The sequence below is a fragment of the Dasypus novemcinctus genome, chromosome 8 (assembly GCF_030445035.2).
Source record: "Dasypus novemcinctus isolate mDasNov1 chromosome 8, mDasNov1.1.hap2, whole genome shotgun sequence".
In the NCBI taxonomy this organism is placed as follows: domain Eukaryota; kingdom Metazoa; phylum Chordata; class Mammalia; order Cingulata; family Dasypodidae; genus Dasypus; species Dasypus novemcinctus.
This window is the reverse complement of record NC_080680.1, coordinates 17,664,573-17,679,218: the sequence shown is the minus strand read 5'-3', so window position 1 is coordinate 17,679,218 and position 14,646 is coordinate 17,664,573. Positions and strand designations below refer to the sequence as shown.

At 39.7% G+C, this 14,646-nt stretch overlaps 1 pseudogene; it reads right to left on the bottom strand.

The window, feature by feature from the left end:
* Positions 1–1,935: 1,935 nt before the first annotated feature.
* On the bottom strand, positions 1,936–3,530 carry LOC101432843 (glutamine synthetase pseudogene; annotated as a pseudogene).
* Between the last annotated feature and the right edge of the window lie 11,116 nt (positions 3,531–14,646).

Here is a 14,646-nt window from a genome sequence, read left to right as displayed (position 1 = left end):
CTTCATTTATTTAAGTCTTCTTCAGTTTCTTTTAGCAATAATTTGTAGTCTCCTCAATACAAGGTCCTTTATGTCCTTGGTTAAGTTTGTTCCTAAATATTTGATTCTTTCAGTTGCTATTGTAAATGGAATTATTTTCTGATTTCCTCCTCAGATTGCAATCAGTAGTGTATAGAAATGCTATTGATTTTTGTGTATTAATCTTGTATCCTGCCACTTTGCTGAACTCATCTATTCTAGTAGCTTTGTTGTTTTTCAGGAGATTCTCAGTATAGGATCATATCATCAGCAAATAGTGAAAGTTTTACTTCTTCCTTTTCTATTTGGGTGCCTGTTATTTCTTTATCTAGCCTAATTGCTCTAGCTAGAACCTTTAGCACAATATGGAATAACAGCGGTGACAGTGGACATCCTTGTCTTGGTCCTGATCTCAGCAGGAAATCTTTCAGTCTTTCACCATTGAGTACAGCGCTAGTTGTAGGTTTTCCATATATGCCCTTTACCATATTGAGAAAGCCTCCTTCTATTCCTATTTTTGGTATGTTTTTTATCAAGAAAGGATGCTGTATTTTGTCAAATGCCCTTTCTGCATCAATTGAGAGGACTATATGATTGTTCTTCTTCAGTTTATCAATGTGGTTTATTACACTAATTGATTTTCTTATATTGAACCAGCCTTGCATACCTGGGATAAAACCGACTTGAACATGGTGTATAGTTCTTTTTTTTTTTTTCTTATAAATGTTAGGTTGATTTATAAGAGCTGCTCTGGGCAGTTACAGTTTGTTTACAATGAGTAATTATCTAACTGTGAACATACTGTACATGGCAATTAATAGTCGTCATAGCAAGAGAAAACCACAGCCTACTTGCTGCAGCCAACACAAAAGTAACCAGAGAACAGTAGGGAAAATGGAGGGATTAAGGTAGGATTTGGTTGGTTTTTTTTAATTATAAAAAGAAAAAAAAAAAAGACTCTTCAGAAATCTTAAGGGAATACCCTGCACTCATGGAAAGACACCAGAACACAAAATTACAACTGTGTGACTCCAGGCCTTCCCCATCTCTTCAAAAGGCAGAGATGGGAAGACTTGAAGCCAACAAGCAATTCTGTAAAACAGAAAGACTTAGAAACCCTACAAATATGATTAAAATCTAAACTTGTTTTGCTTTTAAATTTTTTTAATGTATCAAAAGGCCTGCTTTAATGACATGCTATTCCACCAGAAAATAACTCTAATACCCACTTTGTTGGGAACATGCTTAAGTTGACCAGCCAACTCATAATACAAACACCCGGTGTGTGTACAAGCACATGTGCTATCTTTTATCCAGAGCCACTGGACTCAGGTGACTGCCACGGCTAGTAACCTGCTTTCACCTATTAATGGACCCATTTCCATTCCCTTCAGAAAGGTGGTCAGGGCACAACCAAACTCCTTGAGTGGTAGGGAAGGAATAATGGCCCTAAATAGCCAATTTTTCAAGGTGTCTCTCCCACCTCCACTCAAAAGGAGGACCTTATTTCTAACCAAACTTGCATCAAATTTGCTTCCTAATGCTTAGAATGTTTTTTTTTCCTTTAGAAAAACACACATATGCACACACCCATATATGTAATTTTTTGTTTTTACATTTAAATATAAAAGTACTATTCTGCTTTGTGTTATAAATGGAGGACCAAGTGATAGGAACTTTTTCTTCTTTTTAAGGTAGGGATATCAGTTAATCCTCTGAGCTCTGTCTTCAGGCTAAGGCATTTAGCCCCAAGCGTAACAGTCAAGAGACCAGGGGCATTTTCCTCCTGATCTCCCTAACCTTCTTTCTCTACTTAATTCCCACTTCTAAGTTGGTTATAATCTTTTAAAAATGGAACTTCCCATCAAAGGGAGGAGGTGTTCTAACTATAGAGCAGTCAGGCCCCTTACCTTCAGCTACCTCACAAAAAACGTCCTGCTCTCCCTTCACAAACACAGATACTCTCTGTTCCAACAGCTATGCCCACTGGACAAACACACCTGATTAAACAGAAGCAGTGGTTAGGTCTCCCCACCCCCCTCCCCACTAATGCACTATTGCCTCAGTCTTCAAAAGCTTCAGTGATAGGAAAAAAGAGGTGGGGTGGGATGGGTGTACAGACATTAAGAACTTGACCCCTCAACCCTGGCCCAAAAAAGCAAGAGATATTAATTGGGCATGAGGAATAATATTCTGCCCTTTGAGTTGCAGCTAGTAGGACAACCGGGAGAGAGGAAAAGTGGCCGAGGGATGAAGAACTAGGAGGAGTTTGATGGCTGAAGGTTTAGTCCTCTTAGTTTTTATACTGGAAGGGCTCATCGCCGGTCTCGTTGAGAAGACACATGCGTATGAGGGCTTCTGTCACTGCAAAGGGGTCACAGTTGGCGGATGGACAGCGATCTTCAAAGTAACCCTTCTTCTCTTGACCAACAGTCCTGGGAAGGCGGATACTGGCACCACGGTTGGCCACACCAGCAGAAAAATCATTGATGTTGGAGGTTTCATGGAATCCAGTTAGGCGCCGGGCATTGTCCAGCCCCCCCTTGGGATCATAAGCGCGGATGTGGTACTGGTGTCGCTTACTTAGTTTCTCAATGGACTCCTCAATGTACTTCAGACCATTCTCTTCTCGCATGGCCTTCGTGCTGAAGTTAATATGGCAGCCTGCACCATTCCAGTTCCCAGGAATGGGCTTAGGATCAAAGGTTGCTATCACACCAAAGTCCTTGCATACAGGATGCAAGATGAAACGGGCCACCCAAAGATGGTCTCCCATATCGATTCCTTCGCAGGGCCCTATCTGGAATTCCCACTGAGCAGGCATGACCTCAGCATTCGTTCCTCCAGTCTTGATGCCGGCATACAAGCAGGCCCAGTAGTGGGCCTCCACAATGTCTCTGCCATAGGCTTTGTCTGCTCCCACACCACAGTAATATGGGCTTTGGGGCCCCAGGAAGCCATCGGAAGGCCAGCCGAAGGGGTGCCCATTTGTTCCCATAAGGGTATATTCCTGCTCCATTCCAAACCAGGGGTGCTGGTTGCTCACCATGTCCATTATCCGTTTACAGGTGTGCCTCAAATTGGTCTCTGCAGGCTTTCGGTTGTACTTGAACACTTCACAGAACACCAGCTTGTTAGGGTCCTTGTGGAAAGGGTCCCGAAACATGGCAACAGGGATGAGATACATGTCACTGTTGGAACCTTCAGACTGAAAAGTACTAGAGCCATCAAAATTCCACTCGGGTAGCTCTTCTTTATACTTGGGCTCACTGTCCAGGGTGCGGGTCTTGCAGCACAGTCCTTCTCCAGTGCCATCGATCCAGACATACATGGCTTGGACTTTCTCACCCTGAGGCAGAGCCATATAAAGCTGCTTGATGCCTTTGTTCAAGTGGGAACTTGCTGAGGTGGCCATGGTGGAAGGTGTTCTGCGCGGCGAGCAGGGCCAAGAGCGGGCTGGCTGCGAGAGCCAGGTGAGGCAAGGAGGCTGGGGTTAGGGGTCAGACGCCCACCTCTCTTCTCATTCTCGGCTCTCGGTGTATAGTTCTTTTAATGTGCTTTTGGATTCTGTTTGCAAGTATTTTGTTAAGGATTTTTGCATGTATATTCATTAGAGATATTAGTCTGTAATTTTCTTTTTCTTTTTTTGTAGTATCTTTATGTAGTTTTGGTATTAGGGTTATGTTGACTTCATAGAATGAGTTTGGTAGTGTTCTTTCCTGTTCAGTTTTTTTGGATGAGCTTGAGCAAGATTGATATGAGATCATCTTTGAATAATTGGTTAATTCACCTGTGAAGCCATCTGGTCCAGGGCTTTTCTCTTTCGGATGTTTTTGATGACTGTTTCAATCTCTTCAGCTGTGATTGGTTTGTTGAGAACTTCTATTTCTTCTAGAGTCAGTGTTGGTGTTTTGTGTGTTTCTAGGACTTTGTCCATCTCTACATCATCTAGTTTTTTGGCATACACTTTTTCATAGTATCCTCTTATGATCTCTCTTATTTCTGTGGAGTCAGTGGTAACGCCCCCTCTCTCAGTTCTGATTTTTTGTATTTGCTTCTTTTTCTTTGTCAGTCTAGCTAAGGGTTTGTCGATTTTTTTAATCTTCTTAAAGAACCAACTTTTGGTTTTGTTGATTCTATTGTTTTGTTTGTTGTTGTTGCTGTTCTTGATTTCATTTATTTCTGCTCTTATCTTTACTTTTTCTTTCCTTCATCCTGGTTTGGGATTAGTTTGCTGTTCTTTTTCTCATTCCTCCAGGTATGCAGTTAGATCTTTGAATTTAGCTCCTTCTTTTTTAATGTGCTTTAAGGGATATGAATTTCCATCTCAGCACTGCCTTTGCAGTGTCCCATTTTTTTTTTTTTTTTTTTTTGGTCTCCCCTTGCAGCTTTTTGCATGCTGTCTGCTCTCTGAGTTCATTTGCTGTATGTTCTTCTGTGCCTGTATTTATTTTATTTATTCCCCTCCCCCTTGTGGCTTGTTTGCTGTCTGCTCTATGTGTCCGTTTGCTATGCGTTCTTTTGCTTTGTTGCTTGTCTCCCTTTTTGTTATATCACCTTTGCTGAATCTGCTCTCCACGGTGCTTGCGGGCAGGGCGGCATTCTGCTGCACTTGCTGGCCAGGCAGCACTCCACAGCACCGGGGCCAGTGGCTCTCCACACCGTATGGGCAAGCCTGCCTTCACAAGGAGGCCTCCCATATGGTAGACGGGAGCCCAACTGATTAAGTCACAGCTGCTTCCCCATATGTTTTGATATATTGTGTTCTCATTTTCATTTGTCTCAAGATATTTGCTAAATTCTCTTGCAATTTCTTCTTTGACCTACTGTTATTAAAGAGTGTTGTTTAATCTCCATATATTTATGAATTTTCCCTTTTTCTGTCCATTATTGATTTCCAGCTTCATTCATTAGGATCAGAGAAATAGTTTTGTATAATTTCAATCATTTAAAATTTATTGAGACTCATTTTGTAACCCAGCATATGGTCTATATTGGAGAAGGATCCTTGAGCACTTGAAAAGAAGTATATCTTGCTGTTTTGGGATGCAATGCTCTATAGATGTCTGTTAGGTCTAGTTCATTTATCGTGTTATTCAAGCTGTCTCTTTCTTTAACCTCTGCCCAGACGTTCTATCCAATACTGATAGTAGTGTTTTGAAGTCCCTAGCAATTATTGTGGAGACATTTATTTCTTCCTTCACTTTTGCCAGTATGCATCCCATGTATTTGGGGCATTTAGGTTAGGTGCATAAATATTTAGTATAGTTATTTCTTCTGGTTGAATTGGTCCTTTTATTAATATATAATGACCTTCTTCATCCCTTATAACATTTTGCATTTGAAATCTATTTTATCTGATATTAGTATCACTACTCCACCTCTTTTGTTTACTATTTACATGGAATATCTTTTTCCAACCTTTCACTTTTAACCTGATTGTGTCCTTTCATCTGAGGTGAGTCTCTTATAGACAACATATAGATGGGTCATATTTTTTTATCCATTCTGTCAGTTTTGTCTTTTGATTGGGGAGTTCAATCCATTAACATTCAATATTATTACTGTAAAGGCATTACTTACTTCCTCCATTTTGTCCTGTTGTCATATTTTTCTATTGTCTGTCTTCCTACCCTTTAGTTTACCCTTCTTAATCTTCATTTCTAAACTCTTCTCCAAATCTCTCACCTTCGTTTTTTCCTTTCAGGTTGCAGCACTCCCTTTAATATCTCTTGTAATTCTAAACTTTTGGTAACATATTCTATCGGTTTTTTTAAAATTTATTTTTCATTTCCTCCCGCCCCCGCAGCTTTTTGTGTGCTGTCTGCTCTCTGTGTCTGTATTTATTTATTTTTATTTCCCGTCCCCCCTTGTGGCTTGCTTGCTGTCTGCTCTCTGTGTCCATTCACTGAGGGCTTCTCTGTGTTCTCGCTTGTCTCCATTCTTTTTGTTGCGTCACCTTGCTGAGTTGGCTGTCTGCGGTGTATGTGGGCTGGGCAGTGCTTTGCAGTGTGCGGACGAGCCTGCCTTCACAATGAGGCACTGGGACGAAAACCAAGGGCCTCCCATATGTTAGACGGGAGCTCATCTGATTGAGCCACAGCCGCTTCCCTTCCATCAGTTTTTGTTTGTCTGTGAAGACTCTGAATTTACCCTCATTTTTGAAGGACAGTTTTGCCAGACACAGAATTTTTGGCTGGCAGTTTTTCTCTTTCAGTCCCTTAAATAAATCATACTACTTTCTTTTCACCTCCATGGTTTCTGACAAGAGGTTGACATTAATCTTATTGCATTTCCCTTGCATGTGATGCTTTTCTTTTCTTTGCTGCTTTCCAAATCCTCTCTTTATCTCTGATATTTGTCATTCTGAATAGCAGTTGTCTTGGGGTAGGTCTATTTGGATTTATTCCTTTTGGGGTTCATTGGACTGGGCCATGTATTCCTGTTTCTTATTATGGTTTGTAATTTTTTGTTGGTGTCTAGGCAACTGTTTATCTTCATGGCTTTATTCAGCTGATTAGCTTCTCTCTCTAGGGTTTTATTTCATTGTTGTTTTTGTTTGTGTGGTAAAGTTTCACTTTGACACTTCCTTCCTCTTATTCTATTTCCTTGCTATTGTCTATGGTCCCATGAAAAAAAATTAGGACCAGAGAAAAGGAAAGATATAGGAAGAGAAAAAGAATAAATAGTAATAATAATAGTAAAAGGTAGGAGAGGAACTGTACAAGTTCTAGGAAAACAAATAATTAACATGAGTAAGAAGTACGGAAGAATAAGATCAAAAAAGTGGAATAGTAACAATGAAACAAGACACAGAATAGAGAAAAATATATGGAATGAATTAAAAGGCTGAACTGATGAGGAGAGAGGAAAAGAAGTAGAGAAAGAAAAAAGTGAAAAAAGAAAGGAGAAAAAGTAGAAATAAAAACAAGAAAAACTGAAGATCAAACAAAAAGGTGGAATGAAAGAACAACAGAAAACAAGATACGAAGATGAAGGAAGAAAAGAAATAACATAGGTAGAGAAAATCAGTAAACAACCAAAAAATGGAAATGAAGCAGAAACACAAAAACAAGAAACAAGACTGCAGCAACTCATTTTTTAAGAAAAAGGAGAACGAAAGAAAAAAACAAAACAAAACAAGAGGCAAAAATAAACACGGAAAAACAGCCTTCCCTCTTAGACCCGTAAGGATCTTCTCAGGCTGCTGTGTTCATCAATCACCCTGCAGCCTGCCCTCTGCAAATTTTGAACCAGGTTTTAGTGAGTAAAATAAGGAAAAATGTTAAAAGGAAACTTTTTCTCTAAAAAGAAAAATAGATCCAAGAAAAGCTAATACAAAGAGAATGTATATATATTTCCTGTCATGAAGTTTCAGCTGGAAGCCCAATAACCTCTTGGATCACTTCTCTAAGAGGAGCCAGAAATCAAACCAGGGACCTTGTATATGCAAGGAAGGAATTCTTTCACAGAGCTAACCTGTGTCCTTAAGGTTAGTGGGCCTTTCAGAAAACTATCCACCTCCCTTCCCCCAGGCAGGTTAGATTCCTTGCAGTTTGCTAGAGTCCTGCTGATTAAGCACCTGTCTGTCCCTGCCTCCTCTCTGATCTACTTCCTTTCTTTACCTGGGTGTCTGGGCATGACAGCCTGTCTGAAGAGATCCCCCTCCCCTCTCCCTGTCAAGTCGGGGTCCCTTCCAGGGGAAGGGCTCAGCTGGCCAAACTCACTGCAAAGAAACCACTCTCTCCCCTCCCAGAATCCTCTTCCTCCCTGGGAATTTGCCCTCTCACTCCCTTCAGAGCTGGAAGCCAGTGGCTCCACCTGTGCTGTTTGCCCTGAAGGTGGGATATATGTGCCACTTCCAGCCATAGGCGTGAGTAACTCAAAATCTTCTTTTGACGTCTTTATCTTTCCAGTACCTGCTTAGATGACTAAGAACACTTTCCCATTCTATATATATCCAAAGTTGCTGGGGGAGGAAGGCGTCTGCTCTCCTGACAGGCAGGTTTTACCTTTGCTTAATATCTCTGGGGTGGGGGAGGGGAGACCTTCCTGGTGGCCAGGAGATTTAAGAACCCAGATTAGTTGTTTCGGCTTCTTTGTCTCTCTGTCCCTCACTCTCCTGGGAGTTGTAAAATAGTGTCCTGGTCTGCTGTACCCCAAAGCAGGTCCCCAAGCCAGCCTTTGGCTCTTCATTGTTTTAGTGAGAGCTGAGCCTTATCTGTCTAACCCAATGGCCATGTTCCCACATTTCCTCTAATATATTTTTTTGTCTTTTTTTTTCTCTTTTTTTCTAATGTATTTTTAATTTCATCCATCTGATCTTTCATTCCCATAAAGTCTGTTTCTTTTCTTTGCAGGCTTTCAAATTGTTGTTTTTGCCCTCCCAGTGCCTTCTTAACATCTTTTATTTCTTTGGTCATTTTTTCTTTAAATTCTTTGAAGTAATTTAGGAGAGCTGTGTGACTATCACTGGTTAATTGTCTTAAATTCTGTATCTCTTCAGGCTATTTGCTTAGTTCTTTTGTCTGGGCCATCTCTTCCTGTTCCTAGTATGGCTTGTAATTTTTTGCTGATGTCTAGGCATCTGAATATGTTGGTGAATTTACTCTGATGGCCAATTTCTCTATCTTGCCTACTTTTTTTTTCATAGCTCCTCTTCGATATTTGGTCCAACTTATTTTAAGTCTTTAAAATTGCCTAATCTTAGGTTGTCAAAATCATACCAGGAACTCATTATTGGGGTACAGATATTCTCCCAGTGGTCATATACAGAGAGTGCCAAAAACTGTTTTGTCCATGCAGTTCCAAGACTGGCCAGCAGATGACATTTGTCAACACACCTTTCCACGGAGGTGTTTCCCACTCAGTTTTCCTGTGTTCCTGTGTTGAATCTCCAGATCAAAGATTCAAAGCAGGCTCTGCTGGCTGAATTCACTGAAGAAAAGCACCCCAACCTCCTCTACCTTTTCCTTTGAAAAGCTGACAGGGAGGAAGATGTCTGTTCCCCTCTCAGACAGCTGCAGTGAGCCAGGGGTTTTTCCCCCGCTTACTATCTGGGGGGTGAGGGAGAGGAGCCCTTCCGGCTGCCATGGGGGCTTGATAATTCACGTTTGTTGTCTCTCTGTACCTCACCATCCTGGGAGTTGTGTAGCACTGTCCTGGTCTACTGACCCCCAAAGCAAGTCCCTCAGACAGCTTTTGGCTCTTCTCCATTGTTTCTGTGAAAGGTTCAGCTCTGTTAGTCCATTGCAATCTTCCCACAATCCTCTAGTGGTATTAGTTTGATGATGCTCTTTCATAGTTTGTAACAAATATTTCACAACTATGCAAGGTGTCTGTAGTGGAGTCAAGTATGGGAGTCCTATATGATGATAACATGCATGTTTGTTTTGTTAATTCACAATTTTTACTATGCACTTATAGTTTAAGTATGTTCAGATATAAATAACATACTTTGATAAAAATTTTTTTAAGTAAAAGATATTCCTAAAATTCATGGAATCTGGTTGGAACATATGATCCTTAAAGTTCTCACACTTACTAGAAACCAGATATGTTGAAAAGTACATGGAAAGCAGAAGTAATTACAGGAAAGGGTTTCAGGAAAATAAGTGTGCTTATTGAAAGGGGAAACAAGATTTGATGGCCAGGAGAGGTTCACTTTTGAACAACACTAATCTATATTAAGGTAACAGAACTAGAATAGAGCAGGGAATCCAATCCTGTTGGAAAGATGGCTTTCCTTCCATTCAGTTTTACATTTCCTCTTGTGCATTTGCATTTGTATTCCTAGGAAAGGTAGGAGAATTAGAGTGAGGGCTTTAGGACAGTTTATTTAAACACAAGGAAATTGGTGCCATTAGAAATTTATTTTCGGGAAGCGGACTTGGCCCAGTGGTTAGGGAGTCCATCTACCACATGAGAGGTTCGCAGTTCTAACCCCGGGCCTCCTTGACCCATGTGGAGCTGGGCCCACGTGCAGTGCTGATGCGAACAAGGAGTGCTGTGCCATGCAGGGGTATCCCCGTGTAGGGGAGCCCCACAAGCAAGGAATGCACCCCATAAGGAGAGCCGCCCAGTGCAAAAGAAAGTGCAGCCTGCCCAGGAATGGAGCCGCACACACGGAGAGCTGACACAGCAAGATGACGCATAAAAAGAAACACAGATTCCCGTGCCACTGACAACAACAGAAGCGGACAAAGAAGAACATGCAGCAAAATAGACACACAGAACAGACAACTGGGGCAGGGGAAGGGGAGAGAAATAAATAAATAAATCTTTTTAAAAAAGAAATTTATTTTGGTGTTGCTGTGCAGAATGGAAAATTGGGGACTCCAAATGAAGCATGAAGACTTCTTATGAGTACCCTACATTGTATTCTGTATTTGACAGTTTAATGTCCTAGACCCAGATAAGCTCCCTATCCCAACTCTTTCTCTTCTATAACCTCTAAAAATCTTTGCTGATGATTTTCCTTGCCATTCTACTTACTGTTCCAAATCATTGTTAGATTTGTCCCATTCTCTGATTTTCCTGTTCCAGGGTCTAACTCTCTCAAAACCCTACATTCTAAATTAATTGTTCCATTCTTGTATATCCACTTCTCTACCCAATTTTAGAAATTTTACTTAAAAATGCCAAATACATATGATATTCATTTTCACTTTCCTCTTTCCTCTCCCATTTTCCACTTTAGCAAATCCCTTCTGTCACCAATGAAAGGAAAGGGAATAAAGTTAATATATACTTGGCATTACTTTATTTTTTTGGAGACTCAGTGAGAAATCAAAGCTTCAAATATATAATAGCACATATGTATAAAAGCTCCATTCCATAATAAATTATTTAAAACTTCTTAAGGAATTTTCACCTTTCTCATTTTTAGAAAACTGCAACTTGATTTCTCAGAGAAGAGCCAGAAATACCAAGACAACTATTTCTGTCAGGTTTTATTGACCAGCAACAGAACAGTGACTATAGAACAAGAAGAAGTTCCAAGAAAATCATTTACTCAGGAACTGGCACTTTTCCTTCAAGAAAAATACCTTTTAAATGTGACACTGTGGGACCTATGTACCTGGGTGTCTACCCGTTGGACCTACATAATTATTCAGAAAAGAAGACTGATTAGTTTATGTAAAAATGGCTTCTCAATATTAGAAATGAGATGGAGAGAAATCTTTTGTTTACAATTCAAATTTGAAAGCTTGTAGCTATAAGGAGGAACTTATTCACCATCAGACTATTCAGATTTTGGGGAAAACTATTGATTATATTTATCATGGAAATGCTTTCTATGATAAGGTCACTTTCATCACACATAAGAGTACCCACATAAAAGAGAAGACTTATTATAAATTTGGACAAAAGCTTTGTGAGAAGTCAACGCTCACTGTCTCCAAGCATTTGCACAAAGAAGATTCACTCTGAATTTAACAAAGATGAATGTAATAAAAACGAGAACAATTTCAATAGAATCATTCAAGTTCAGAGAACTAACACAGGATGGAAAACCTTCAGCCAAGCACCACTCTTCAGCAAACATCAGAAAATTCCATCAGGAGAGAAAGCCCTTGGAAGTGGGAACTATTTCAGTCATAATTCAGCACTTACAGTACATCAGAAAATACACATAATAAATATCTTTTGATAACAGCATATGTAAGGAAACCTTCAATTCCCAGTCAATCTTAAATATACATCAGAGAAGTTGCATGAGTGAAAAAAATATGTGAGTGTAATGAATGTCAAAAATTCTTCTCTAGGAGTTATCTCATTGTATATAAAAAAACCTCATGATATGAGAAAACCTATAAATGTAACGAATGCTTGAAAATCTTCAGGGGTTGTCAGGTATAAAGGGCCATCAGAAAAGCCACACAGGAAAGAAACCATATAAATGTGATGGATGTAAGGAAGATTTCTACCAGAATGCAAACTTCAGAGAGCATCAGAAAACTCACAGGGAATTAAACATATGAATGTAATGAATATGGAAAAACTTTCAACCAGATACTAAAGTTCACACCCTATCAGAAAACCCATGCAAGTGAGAACATTTCATGAGAACATTTCATTGAAAGCTTTCAGCCTGAAGTCATACCTAATAGAATATCAGAGATCTTCCATAGAAAAGAATCCATATAAAGGTGATGTATGTAGGGAACCTTTCAACCAAAAGTCGGTGCGAGGTATACTTTGGAGAACTCAGGGAGATAAACCCTATTAAGGTAATGAATGTGGATGTTTCTTTGCAAAAAATGAACCCTCCTGAAACGTGAGAAAATTTAAACAAGAAACCCTAGACATGCATTGTGTATGGACGGTTATTCAGCCATAGTTTTGTCCTTATTACACAAGAGAATTAACCCAGGGAAAAAACTGTAAGAAGTTAATGAATATGAGAAAAATTATGTATGAACTCAATCCTCTGTAAACTCACACTGTGGAGGAACCCTGATAAACTACCAAAAATGTAACAACTTTTTGGTCATATATTGAACATCCTTGAACAAAGAAATCATACAGTAGAGAAAACTTAGATTTACTAAATGGGTGATAACTTCTGCCAAAACCCACTTTCTCCGTATCAGGAAAAGATACACTGAGCAGTGGAAATCTTACAGTGTATCCACCCCATGAAATAAATCTTATGACCATAAAGGACTTAGGAATGCTGTTCCAGAAGTCAACCCTCTATATGGGCAAAATCCCCATAAGGTATATACTACTTGTTCACCAATAACCACTTCCTTTTCTCCTTACTATACAACTAGTCTCAATTTCCTAAGCAGTCTTTTTTTAAAAACTGCGCTTGTTAAAAAAGATACATAGATCACAAAAAAATGTTACATTAAAAAATATAAGAGGTTCCAATATACCCCACCCCACTCCTCCCACATCAACAACCTCTTTCATCAGTGTGGCACATTCACTGCATTTGGTGAATACATTTTGGAGCACTGCTGCACCACATGGATTATAGTTTACATTGTAGTTCACACTCTCCCCAAGTCCATTCAGTGGCTTATGGCAGGATATATAATGTCCAGCATCTGTCCCTGCAATATCATTTAGGACAACTCCAAGTCCTAAGCAGTCTTTTTATCCAAAGGGAGTAATGTCACAAACCTGTGAGCAGTGGATTTGGGTATTAGTTCTAAAACAAATCCCGTGAAAGTGACCCATCCATTCTATATGTTCTCTGCTGTTCTTAGTGCCTATATGGATGCGGAAAAGTACCACATGGAAGGAGTCATGATTCAAGAATCATGAAAAGAACATGAAAAGAACAGTTTCCTCCCCCTCCCATTCTGATAGTCTGGATTTTGTGAGGAAGAATTAAAATTTATTCTCTGTTGAGCTGTTATTGTTTAGGATCTAATTGTTTCATATCCTGGCTAATATAAGCTGTGATGTCTGTGAGAAGTTTGAAGTCTGTATGGATCACGAAGGTCACATGGAAAGAACCCCAGTAAACATGCTAAATAATCATAAGCTCTTATCCATAAATAATCTTTATTATAAACCAGGTAAAGAACAGGATTTGTCTGATATTTCCTTATAATTGCATTTAGGTTACTGTTACATACATGGGCCAAAGATGGCTTCTGTGTATGGGCCCTTATATTGTTTAATTCTTTATTAGCTCAATAGCTTCTTGGTGCCAAACTCAAATTATTATACATCCAGTCATTTAAAAAATAGCCCCAATACTCATAGTTTTAACGATTTGGAATCTGCCTGCTTTGCATAACCTGTGAAAATGTGCCCAATATCTGCTAGTCATAGATAAGACAACTCTGAAGCAATAAAACCACCTCAAACCACTGTTCCCCTTAAGCAAACTCTAGCCTAATATGCTGCTGAGCAACATCACCTAGCTACATGGGCACCTCCGATTACTGAGAGTTCTTTTTCTGGATGTGGCCTTATGCTACCGTCTCTGGAAGGTCCTGAGCCATAATATTTGAGGATGTCAACTTTGACATGAATATTATCCAAGAACTTGCACCCTATTCTATATGGAATTAATGTGTTTCTGGTTATACACAGGAGAGTTGAACATTGTTAGGAAGAAACATATACATGCACATGTCTGTTATTATTTTCACTCAGAGATTAAAGTATTGTTGCTGAGTTGACAAGGGGTGGATTGTGATGGTTAGGCTATTGTGTCAACTCAACCAGGGAATTGTGCCCAGGTGTTTGGTCAAGTGAACACTGGGTTAACTGTAATACAAGGGCATTTATGGACTTTAGTCACCTTTGAATTTACTGCAGTGGTAAATCATAGATAGCTGATTACAATTACATCAATTAGGGAGATTGCCATCAGCAATGGGTTGATGCTTTATCCAATCAATTGGGTATCTTAAAAGGGGAAGTGATTCCAGCATTGGGTGAGAATTTCCCTGCTCATCTTTGGACAGCCAATGTCTCCCATAACTCAAGAACCTTCATTGGACTTTCATTGGAGCCCCGGTTGCATCCTGCTTGTGGAACCTAGATTTGTGCATCCCCACGATCACATGAGAGACTCTTATAAAATTGCATATTATTGATAGGTCTTGTTGATTCTGTTTCCTAGAGAACCCTGACTGATACACCATCTCAGCCATTCTC